Genomic DNA, 12,238 nt, shown 5'->3' on the forward strand with positions numbered 1-12,238 from the left:
TTAATGCCTGGCACATTTCTTTTATCTGTGTAAACTGAAAGAAGAGAGGCTCAATCTCAAACTTAAATAAAGACAGATTCTTAATTAAACATAGGAATATAGGATCTTAAAACATACGGGCTCTTAATTAAACATACGATTACAGGAACATGCATCGTTCACTCAAATAGATAACATCAGTGCATCATCTTCATCACATCAATGCCATATTTTGCCTGACTTGGTTCTAACTGTACCAGACCACTGACAAACATCATTTTCAATATGAGCATACCCGAAATGTTCAACACCAGTCACCAGACTCCAGGTCTTCACACGTTGCAGACCTTAATTTCTTTGAAGGACGAGTTGCAAACTTGTCATTGTCCCATGGCATCCCTTCAAAGCAAAAATTAACTTAGATATATACACTATCTAAGCATCTGACTGTTGTTTGCAATCAGTATTGACAGATAAGAAAATTGTTAAACAAGTGAAATGTGTTTGTTGGTTAAAAATCCACTTTCAAAAACGGCGTGCACAATAATAGTTCAACAAAAAAAGAAACAGGCAAACAAGAAACGTAAATGGCATTGGAGCAGGGGTACATTGTTAAACAAAACAAGTTTCACCCTAGATACTGATGTAAGCGTAATGACAGCATGCTCTTCGCCGTTAGCTCTCAAGTAACTAGTCACCACCAAATCTTTGTCCTTTTCTTTTTGCGACAACCAAACCGTTGTCTAAGAACACCACATATAGCCTTTGTGGCCTCAATGAGCTGATATGGCCTTGTTAAACTAGCTGGAAGGGCTACAGCTGGCGCACAGGGGACTGGTGGTGACCAGCCACAGACTGGTCGGCATTGTTGTGTGTGTGTTCAGGTGGCACAAGAAGGCTTAAATCAGCCAAAGAGCGGTGGACTCAAGAAACATGACAGCAGTCCAGGTGTAAGGATGCCCGATGAGGCATGAGAGGACGACCAAAACAGTTGGACGGCTTGTCGCCAGAATCAATATGAAGAAAATCACATGAGAAGGCCAAAGAGGCTAATACTACAGGAGTTTTACCTAGAGGATTGCTTTTAACTGGCCCAGTATCCAGTTACACTATAAGTAGCACACACTATCTGGAATAAAAGGATTCTGACAGAAACAGAAAAAGATGTGACCTCATTGACCCAAAGAGGCACACTCTGAAAGTTTTACCAACAGAGAAATATGTGTTGAAGCTTCATATATATTATCTCCAAAAGGTACAAGAGATTTGCTCCGATGTATTACCTCCGTTCCTAAATATAAGCCTTTTTAGAGATTCCATTCCAATACGGACTACATACAAGCAAAATGAGTGAATCTAAAAAGGCTTATATTTAGAAACGGAGGGAGCAGAAATTAGAGGACCATCCAGTTTTATGCTTTACACAAGAGCAAGCAGTTCCTAGAAGACTTCACTTTAAATAGCACACCAAATTAGTGGGCAACAGAAAAGGCTGCACGGTGAATCAAGAACTACATGTTAGATAATGGAGTCCCATAAAGAGCAAACGATTAAACAAAGAGAAATAGAGGATTCCAGACTCGCAAGGACAACTTGATGGCAGAAGGACCACTGGTATACAGTGTAGTGCACCTACACAACTGAGAGCTGCTAAACCCCAAACACTTGAACAGATAAAGAGAAGATTCATGGTAACAATATATTAAATGCTTCAGTTGATTAATAAATTACAATAAAAAAGCACCACAAGAGGTCCGGGACGCAAGCTCAGAAGGGAGCAAATTAAAAAAATTGAGACAGGGGTAGAATAATAGAGAATAACATGGGGCAAACAACGCTGATCAGTAGAGCACTACAGGCAGAGTGTTGACAGTGTACGCTAGCTAGCTACTAGGCATGCACCAAAGTCACGGTTCAATTACCTTTCAAAATCAATACAACCAACCAGGCACAGGCAGCATATGTGTTGCTATCATAGGTACGATAAATAACCCTACCCGACAGAGAGCTAAGCAAAGGCAATCATGCATGTCACGTAATGTATAAGAACGTACAATGGACATCATTTGAATATTAAGAGAGCTTACCTGTTGAACTTTCAAGGTATTTGAAGAAGACAGTTGGAAGGAGGGGCATATTAGAAAACTCGCTTTTGTGATCTTTCACATGCACAGACCGCCGATTGATATATGGAGTACACAACCACGGAGATGCAGGGTTCATGTCAACCATGATCATGGAGGCCTCACCATGAAATTCCTGCTTCCTTAACAGGCAGTACAGAACATCCGGGTTATTGGGGGTGATGATTGGATACTCAGGAAGACGCCGAGGTACACTAGGTGTCAGCTGTCAGCCAAAGACGATCCAGGTCGATCACATGATGTGGCTCCCACTTGAACCTGGAGTTAGCATCCATCATGTTCAAAGTCCAAATGGTGATTTTTTGGCTAGGCCGCTGCCCTTGGCAGCCAGTGTGTAACTCGGTGTGCAAGTCATTGTCAATGTGGACGAAGCGCATCTTGCCTTGGCTGATGGACACACTACGGAATCTCTGCGCGAAGCACCTTTCCTCACGTACCTCTGCAGTGTACTCTTCTTCTCCAGGGAAAGGCACGAAGTGGAGCACCCGAGATAAGCGCATATTACAGAAGTCAGATAGCAGGACGCCGCTGAAGTAGTCAACCCAGCACATGAAACGGCCATCAAGAGCGAGCACATGATCGGTTGACCAGAGGGTGGGGAACTGGCCATTGCTCTGGTCCTGCGGCTTTGGGGCATCCTGGATAGAGAGCCTCCACATCCGTGACCTGGAGTTGGAGTTGAAGATGCAGAGTTCGGCACACATGTAATAATTGCCTGTGGCATTTTCTTTCCCGTAGAGGTTGAGGTCGGCAACGATGTAGCGGCCTTCTTGGCGCCGCAGGATGCCTGTGGTGGACTTATCCCCCAGGAACGGCATTGTCCTCCCGTCATCATGGTACAGAGGGAGCTGCTGCACCGAGGGGGAAGGACCGGCGGCGGTGTAGACGAACAGATGTGTCGTGAAGGCGCAGTGGCGAGTCTGGCTCAGGATGCAGACGTGGAAGAGGACGAGGTCCTTGTCGATTGCCCTGACGTAGGGATAGGCGGGCTGCTTGAAGGGGGACACGGATTTGGCTGAGCTTTCCGGCCAGTGGAGATCGAGGTAGGAGGCCCCCCCTTGTGGAGGAGCCGCGAGGGTGAAGGAGACGTAGAAGGAGCGGCCGCTGTCCATGTCGACTTGAACGGCGGTCTTGTTCCCCTTGACAGCCTTGCGAGCAGCGCCTAGGCCGTTGTGGCAGTGGGTGCGGCCGATGCGATCCAGCATCACCGAATCGAGGATGACGACGGTCCCCTCCTCCGGATCTGGTACGGCTCCGGTGTCCATGGCGGTCTCCTCCTCCGGCTCTTGCGCGACTTCGGTGTCCATGGCGGTCTCCTCCTCCTCCGGCTCTTGCGCGACTCCGGTGGCCATGGCGATCGGGCGGGATGGGGATGGGGATCGGGAATAGGGGAAAAGCAGCCGCCGCCTCCCTAACCCTAACCCTAGGTTTTTGGTGGGGAACTGATGGACGGGGAAGGAAGGATATTATATATACTAATAGCACTAGCAGCGCCGGCGACATGAAAGAAGAGCCCACAAACTTCGAGCGAGCGTCGCCTACCTACTGGGCCAGCCCTGGAACAAATTACTCCGGGACGAGTTGGTCCGTCACATCAAAGTTAAGGAGCGCTCGGTTCCGGAGGGCATTCCCTAAACGGCGCCCGTTCCGCCCGCTACAGGCAACCGCGCAAACGGGCGCACACCTCTCCCTCCTTCACGTGTCTCCATGGCGGTCTCCTCCTCCTCCGGCTCTTGCGCGACTCCGGTGACCATGGCGATCGGGCGGGATGGGGATGGGGATCGGGAATAGGGAAAAAGCAGCCGCAGCCTCCCTAACCCTAACCCTAGGTTTTTGGTGGGGAACTGATGGACGGGGAAGGAAGGGTATTATATATACTAATAGCACTAGCAGCGCCGGCGACACGAAAGAAGAGCCCACAAACTTCGAGCGAGCATCGCCTACCTACTGGGCCGGCCCTGGAACAAACTACTCCGGGACGAGTTGGTCCGTCACATCAAAGTTAAGGAGCGCTCGGTTCCGGAGGGCATTCCCTAAACGGCGCCCGTTGCGCCCGCTACAGGCAACCGCGCAAACGGGCGCACACCTCTCCCTCCTTCACGTGTCTTCTTGGGCCAGCCCATCGTTCCTTTTTTTTTTCTGTTAAAAAGCACAAAAATGCTAACCACCGCACCACTCTTACCTCATGTGTTCAAAAATATCTTCTTCACCGTTTTCTTCTCATGTCCTTTTTTTTCATTTTTCTTGTTTATTCGAAAGGGTTTTGTTCGGTGTGTTTTTTTCTTTTGTTCATTTCAATAAACTATTTTTCAAATTAATGAACTTTTCCAAAATCGATGAACGTTTTTCAAAATCGAAGAACTTTGTTCCAAATTCAATGAACATTTTTTGAATTGGATGAACTTTTTTTTCCAAACTTGATGAACTTTTTTCAGATTCGATGAACTTTTTTTAAAATTCGATGAACTTTTTTTGAATTCGATGAACTTTTTTCCAAAATCGATGAACTTTTTTCAAATTCGATGAAGTTTTTTCGAATTCGATGAACTTTTTTCCAAAATCGATGAAGTTTTTTCAAATTCGATGAAGTTTTTTTCAAATTCGACGAACTCTTTTCCAAAATTGATGAGTGTTTTTCAAATTTGCGAAGTAATTTTCAAAATTGATTTTTGTGAACTTTTTTACAGTCGATGAACTTTTCTGAAATTGATAAACTCTTTTTGAGAATTGATGAACTTTTTTTGAAAATTGATAAGCTCTTTTTGAGAATAGATGAATTTTTTGTTCAAAATTAATGAACTTTTTTCAGATTTTCTGGAAGTTGTTAAAAATCGATGAACCTTTTCAGATTTTTGTGAACTTTTTGGAAAAATGATGAATTTTTTTCTAATTCGTGTTTTTTTCTAAAATCTGTGGACTTCCGAGAAAAAAACACATTTTTGTCAAAAGAAATCACGCTGTTCTAAAATGTTTTCATATAATTTAAATATCTACGCAGCTACTGTTCTTATGTATCGTCGCGCTGCAATGTTTCATATATTCGTAGTAGCTCGAGTGGTCAGCCAAACACTTACTGGAGGTATTGATCGCGAGTTTGATTCCACGTGCAGCGCCATGTATGTCCGGGTTTTCTTTTTTCACGCTACTACCTGTGTGTTCGTGGGCCTGGCCCATACCAGCAGGCGCGTGGGCGCCAGAAACTCCAACCAACGCTGAAGGCGCCGGTTAGGAGCTCTCGTTTCGGAGCACTCCGCGCGTGACAAGTGTCGCGCGCGGAGCGCTTCCGCGAGGGAAAACCATTTGGCGCGGTTGGTTCCCGATTTTCCCTTTTTGCTTTGTGGTTTCTTGTATTTTGCAGTTTTACCCTCGAACTACCAGAATTTTTCGTTTTCCCTTTCCGCGCGAAAACACAAAGAAAATATCAGTTCGCGCGGTCGGTTCCCTGTTCTTTCTGTCCTTCTTTGCTGAATAGGTATTTTGTAGTACTTACTCTCCGCATTCTTTCTGTCCTTCTTTGCTGAATAGGTATTCATGAAGTGCTCTGGCTTTGTTCATAAATTTGAAATCTCATGGGACAAAAGTAGGAATCATGATTTTTCCATGGAGCCTACTTGAAGGCTTTACCGGCCTCTTCTTGACCGAGATTTTCTTGTCTGAGCTGTTCTTAGATGATTGACCGATTGAATGTTCTCCTGATTCTTCCTGCAAACTTGTCAGATACGACATGGCATTTTTGTTGAACTCAAAGTCTTCCTGGTAAATCATTGCTGTTTTGATTTCATCTAATGTCTGCCCCATCTGTTTAAGCATATCGTATTGCTTCAGTTGGTCCGGGTCAAGGCTTAAAATAAATTCATCAACTTCTTCATGCTTTTTCGTTGTTTTGTGTTTTAGGAAGTCTAAAGAGATGGTGCTGGAGGTGCCTTGCTAATTGCTTGTTGAGTCTGTTTCTTCTTGAAGAAGAACATGTTGTTTTTTCTGCTCGGAAACCTGTTCTTGTGTATTTGGTACGTCGTTGCTTCTGTCATCCTCTTTTAAATCAGTTCCTGTTTGTTCAAGTTGTTCTGTGCTCGGGATTTTGCTGTTAATATTTTGCTCGTCCGTTTCCTCTTCAGCATGCTGTGGTATCTTGTCGTCTGGTGGTGGTTGATCTGGTTCTATTGGTGGATCCTTTTCTTCATGGTCTGTGCAAGATTTTTGGGCGACGGCGTGGCTGCTGACATCCATAACCTCTTTGTGTTTACTGGATATATCAATAACTTCATGCTCTTTTGTGGTTGTCGCACGCATAATATGTTCTTTTGGCTCGGGATTTGGCAGAAACTCTTCTAGAATGCAACATTCTGTCTGTTGCATTTCTTTGTCTCCCATATCGACTTCATACTTCAGCATATCTGTTAGAATCAAATAATAATAAAAAAAGAATATTACTTCTTCTAGTGTAACAAAATTGTAAGATTTAGTTTTTGAAAAGACTAACCTGTTGTACACTTGATTAATGACAGTTTGGTATTCCCTCTGTGTTGACTGATTAGTTGATATAGAATTTTTTCCTCAACTCTAGTACTTGTTCTGGCTCTAAGGTTGTTGTTGTTCCATCATTGGAGTAGTGCTTCAGGTTCATGTACATATAGAATGCGCAGTCCGTTCTGCATGTAGAGGATTGTTGTATTCAAGAAACGGAAAGAAGAGAAATGTTGGAGCAATGGTAGTGGTAATTGTTCCATTGAAAAGACGAAAAAACAGAATTATTTCAGTAATTGTAGTAGTAAATCTTGCATTGAAAAAAAAGAAAGAAGTGGAATCTTGGAAGTGCTTATGTGTCTTCTCCTTGAAGTGGCACCTGCAGTTTGACCCTTTTGAAATGGTCGATGCTTTTTTGTGAAAGTTGTAGCTCTATGCTTACGTGCTTCCATATTTTCATTAATTTGTTGGTTACATTGTTGAAGAATTCTATTGTGCCTGGATATGCAGTTGAAGAGTCAAGGAGTTCAAAGCGTTGTTTTTGCATGTTAACTGTAATGGTGAAGTAATGACTTATAGTTTCGTCTTGCTCAAACCCGTGCAACGAACATGGTAGAAGGAACTGCAAAACAAAAAATAAAAAGAAAAACATTTGGAAATCTTCTTATATTTAGAAACATAAAATAAAAAGAGAACTTTGCATAACATATACGCAAGCTGATCTGCTTACCATTTTATAATCTTGCAGTTTTTCTTCTTCTAGCATGTTGAAAAATGATGTAAGCCTGACAGGTAGTAATTTTTTTTTCTAATGTGTTCTTGATCATTATTTCTGTAGCACATTGGATCTTCGTCGTCAGCTTCCTTTATCGAGTGCTGCTTGTTTTGTCACAGACCACAAAGGGAATTTGTCAGTTCAGTTATAGGGGAAGTTTATCTATATATAAATTCATATATATTGTTTTAATCGTGATTCTTTTGCCATGATCTTTACTTATAGTGTTGCTTAACGACATAATCTTTCTCCCTGTGCCATTTAGTTGTTTTCTCAAGATTGTTAGCATGGGCTCGATTGCTTCGGTGCGTATTGATTTACCGACCTTGAAGCTTTCGGCAACATGGCCTAGATTGACATCAAACTTGTTCGTTGTAATGAAAAGCTTATCCCTGCAAAGTATATTTAGAAAAATGTTTTAGTTTACACATGATACAGTCAAATTGATCGTGTGTAATAATGTGTTTTGTGTTAGTTGCATGAACTTACATTTCTTTCCATGTCCATGGCTTGCATACACCGTTGTACAGGTCTTCGATGGCTTTGTTGACGGAATCACTATCTTTGCCCCCTTTCTCCATTATGCCTGCGATGATTTTAAATTTAATGTAGATAATTCCAAGTCACAAGATCACAAGATAGCAATTAAGTTTCTATTGTCTTGCCTGCTTCGATGCTAGAAGATATGTCCTGTCCAGTGTTGTTCCTTTCTTGTTCTTCTTTTGCTTCTTGCGGCATGTTATGTTCTTCTTTTTGCGTTGTACCATTTTGTTCAGTTTCTGCTCCATCCTCATTTGAGTCGTCTGTGCCTTTCTTAGCATCATGTTTTTCCTTGTCAACTGCCATGTCTTGTTGGTGGTCTTTTCTGTCTTGTTTTTCAGTCTCGACCCGGTTGGTACTGACCTCTCTGCCAGGGGAATTGGCATCGTACGACGGTGTAGGGTTTTCTTCGATGGTTTATGCTTCTTTCTCTGGAACAATGTGTGTGTCTGCTTAACTGGTTGTATCTCTGCGGCCGCCTTCTTCGTGTTTCTGCGTTATCATTGAAATAATTTAACTTGCTACTTTATTTTAATTATAGCAGTTGTTATGGGAAAATAGCGAAGCGTTCTGTGCATGGTTTGAGCTATTTTGATTGTGATTAAGTCGTAATTTTGTGGAAACATTTTGTGCAACTTCACGTGTTGAGCTGTCGTTGGTGATGCTGGCTGTTCCACCCGTTCTTCATTGAGTGTAGTTTCTTGGGGATCCTCCTGTTCTTTGTTTTGGTGTTCATCGTCACTGTCATGGTTTTTGTCTTGCAGCCGTTCAATCATAAAGACGGCTAAGTTTGAGTGCATTTGAGTTCTCATGGGACTACTATATGTAACTTTACCTCCTCAATCGTTGCTGCTTCTGTTGTCTCTGCTACTGTTCTCGTTGCTGCTGCTGAATGTTGTGCTTGTTCTTCGTTGAGTGAAGGTTTTTGGGCATCTTCTTCTTCTTCTTCTTCTTCTTCTTCTTCTTCTTCTTCTTCTTCTTCTTCTTCTTCTTCTTCTTCTTCTTCTTCTTCTTCTTCTTCTTCTTCTTCTTCTTCTTCTTCTTCTTCTTCTTCTTCTTCTTCTTCTTCTTCTTTCTTTTGTAGTTCATCACCGCTGCCGTCGTTTTTGTCTTGTAGCTTTTGAAACACACAGGTGGCTAAGTGGCAGTGCATTTGTGGTTCCACATAGCTATTTTATACTTTGATAGGATCAACTTATGTAACTTTACCTTTTCAGTCGTTGTCGTTGCTGCCGTCTCTGCTGCGTGTTTTTCGGTGAGTGAATATTTTGGGGTTTGGTCTTCTGTGATGTTGATGACTACCGTTTGAAGAACATGTTGCCCTTCTTCAGTGCCCTCCTTTTTCTCATTGGTCTCCTCTCTCTGCGATGCAGGAAAGTAGTGAAATGTCAAATGCGTGTTTTTGAACTATAAGTTCGTGAAGAGTTATTATGTGTTTTCACCTCTGTATTTGTTGTTGTTACTGTTGATTGTTCTACGTGTTCTTCGTTGAGTGGTGGTTTTGGGTCCTTCTCTTGCTCTTTATTTTGCCGTTCATCGTCACTGACCTTTTTTTTTCTTGCAGCTGTTCAAACATAGAGGTGGCAAAGTGAGAGTGCATTGGAGTGAATACAAATGTGGTAGGTTGGAGTTTATTTGATTGTGCACGCATCAATTTTATAATTTCATAGTTGCAGGTTTTGTAAGTTTACCTTTTCAGTCGTTGACGGTGCTGCTGTCTTTGGTACCTGTTGTTTGGTGAGTGAATTTTTTGTGGCTTTGTCTTCAGTGGCATTATAGTCTATCGTTTGAAGAATATGTTCGGGTTGTTCATTGGGCTCCTCTGGTTGTGTTTGATGGTCTTGATTGTTGGTGGTCTCTTGAGCTTCTTGTGCCTGCACCAACAAAAATATATTTAAGAAATGGGTGCTTCTCTGACTGTTCAGTTACAATTTTTTATAAGACCTCTTTCTCTAGAGTTGCAGGACTGTCTACTACTGGAACTACGGCTTCTCCTTGTCTCGTGTTGTCCTCTTGTTTTTCTTGTTGAATGTCTATGCCAGTGCTTTTGCTTGCTTCCTCTTCCTGTTAAATAAAAAAAATGAAATTATAGATTGAACTTCATATGTGTCTTAGCTTTGTAACCTCACCTCTTCAGATGTTATTGTTTGAAGTTCTTGATCTTCGAGATCAGCGTACTCGTTTGTTTCCTAAATTTGTTCAAAGAAAAGGGTGAGACATCCCTTATAATCCTTGTATTGCAGTGGCGGGGTGTATTAGGTAGTTCAGACATCATAAATGTTTTGAAAAGTGGTTGTTGTTGTTGAATTTTTACCTCTGTGTTGATGACTGGGTTATTCGTGCCTGCATCGACTGTTTCTTTGCCAGGTATAATAGTCTCTAGTTTCTCATCGTCTGGGATGTCTTGGGCTTTCTCCTTTGTACTCGTGATGGTGATCTGCAATGTTGTGGCACTGGAAATCTCTTGTACACAAAGTTCCTGTTCTGTGACGCCTTCGTCTGTTTGAATTTCACTATGGGGTTCAATTTCAACGTGGGTTGTCTCTTGGTCTTGAAGTGCTTGTGATACCTGGAGATCAAACAATATGAGTTTGTTCTTGACTTTTTTTCCTGCCATTATGAGTTTCCGGTGTGGGGTATAGTGGGCTATGGAAGTTTACCTCCTCTTCATTGTTTTCTTTTTCTTTGTCGTTTGTTATGCTAACGGTTGATTGTGGCTCAACCTCTTGCATTTGGTTGGCGGGACTGCTGACTTGATTGTTCTCCAGCTGAGCCTATATTTTGTTGGAAGTTTGTCAGTTAACTTATAACTCTATTCAGTTTCGAAAGGAAAAATGGATGTTCATACTGACCTCTTCACTGGTTCTGACGTCGGTCGTATCTTGTGCTTGTGTTGGGGTAGTTGTTGTTGTTGTAGCATTGTCTGTTGTGAGGTTGCTTTGTTTGTTGCGTTCATTCTTGTTTTTGCGTTCATTGCCCATGTGCCTTGATTTGTTCTTCTTCTTCTTCTTCTTCTTCTTCTTCTTCTTCTTCTTCTTCTTCTTCTTCTTCTTCTTCTTCTTCTTCTTCTTCTTCTTCTTCTTCTTCTTCTTCTTCTTCTTTCTTTCTTTCTTTCTTTCTTTCTTTCTTTATTTTGTTTTCTCCTTTCTCTTGGTTCTGTTGTGGCTATGATTTCATCGGCTAGTCTACTTGAGGTTGCTGGATCTGCTTGCTCTAATGTGTGTAGGGTCGCGTTGTCTGTCAGATACGTTGTGCAAACTATGTCTTGAAATTGTCTGAGTTGTTCTAAAGTATCCATCAGGGCAATTGTTTGTTGCATGACTGAGTTCTTGTTTTTTTCATCCAATCTCTCTTCTTTTTCGTTGCATTGGTGTTCAGCCCTGGTGGTTACTGCGGGTATCTGTTCTGCTCCATGGAGCACTTTTTTCAACAATTTCTTTATCCTTTGGAATCTTTCTTCTGGTCCCGTGCTGATGCTTTTGTTTAGTTCCCTGCTTCCACTAGTGCGGACACGTGGTTCACGCCGGCGTTTGGGTGGAGGTGGTAGCAGTTTGGTCCTGTTCTGGTGTTGCTATTGTTTGCGATGTTCTCCTGCTATCTGGTGAATTGAAGACAAAGTTGATGTTGTGTTGTCATAGAAGATCCTCTCTACTGTTCTTTCCATGTCTGCATCGTTTCGGTGGAATGGAGTTGATTAGAATGGAAACCATTTTCAAAAAGGGAAAGACTGATTTATGTACAATATAGCTATACCCGTATTTTGCCAAATTTGTAGTCATCTGGTCGTGCTTTTCCGTCCCTTTTCATGTCTGCTCTACCTATTTTTGCTAGGTCACTCTCTTTGAGATGGTTTGCTCATGGTAATGAGGTATTGTCCATTGTATTTGCAATCATCCGCATTTCTTTTGTGTCGGTTGGCAGCAGCAGGGAGTCGAGGTACATGATTACTGGCCCCTGTGCCAAACCATTGACATGCTTTTTGTTATTTTCTTTTTGAGGCAAATTTCTGTGGTTCTGCCCTATCTTGGCTCCTTCCTTAATACTTTCGACGATTACCTCGCAGAAATCCATCTTTGCCATTTCTGGATAGTCCATGTCCTCTACCATTATAGCTTGTCGGGCGAAGATAGTGGCGCTTTACCCGCAGACAACGTTGTGGAAAAAATAAGGAACAATATTTTAACTGATTTCCTATTTGACTGTTCGTCATCTAGTTCCACCAATTTTTTAGCTCCATGAATAGTTCTTTTGGCGTGAAATTTGTATGTTTGAAGCCAAGGTCTGACATCAGTTCTTTCATTGAAGTTGGGCTCTTCGCTGGCCTTGGTGCTGACAT

General features: G+C 42.3%; 1 non-coding gene across 1 annotated transcript; it reads right to left on the minus strand.

Moving 5' to 3' along the window:
* Positions 1-56: 56 nt before the first annotated feature.
* LOC125528562 (uncharacterized) lies at positions 57-3,564 on the minus strand. Its single transcript, XR_015602730.1, has 2 exons — positions 2,067-3,564; positions 57-378 (listed from the first exon to the last, which is right to left on the minus strand). It is a non-coding gene; the product is annotated as an uncharacterized LOC125528562 (transcript).
* Between the last annotated feature and the right edge of the window lie 8,674 nt (positions 3,565-12,238).

Source organism: Triticum urartu, chromosome 5A (genome assembly GCF_056163025.1).
Source record: "Triticum urartu cultivar PI428250 chromosome 5A, HENAU_Tu73, whole genome shotgun sequence".
Taxonomy (NCBI): Eukaryota; Viridiplantae; Streptophyta; class Magnoliopsida; order Poales; family Poaceae; genus Triticum; species Triticum urartu.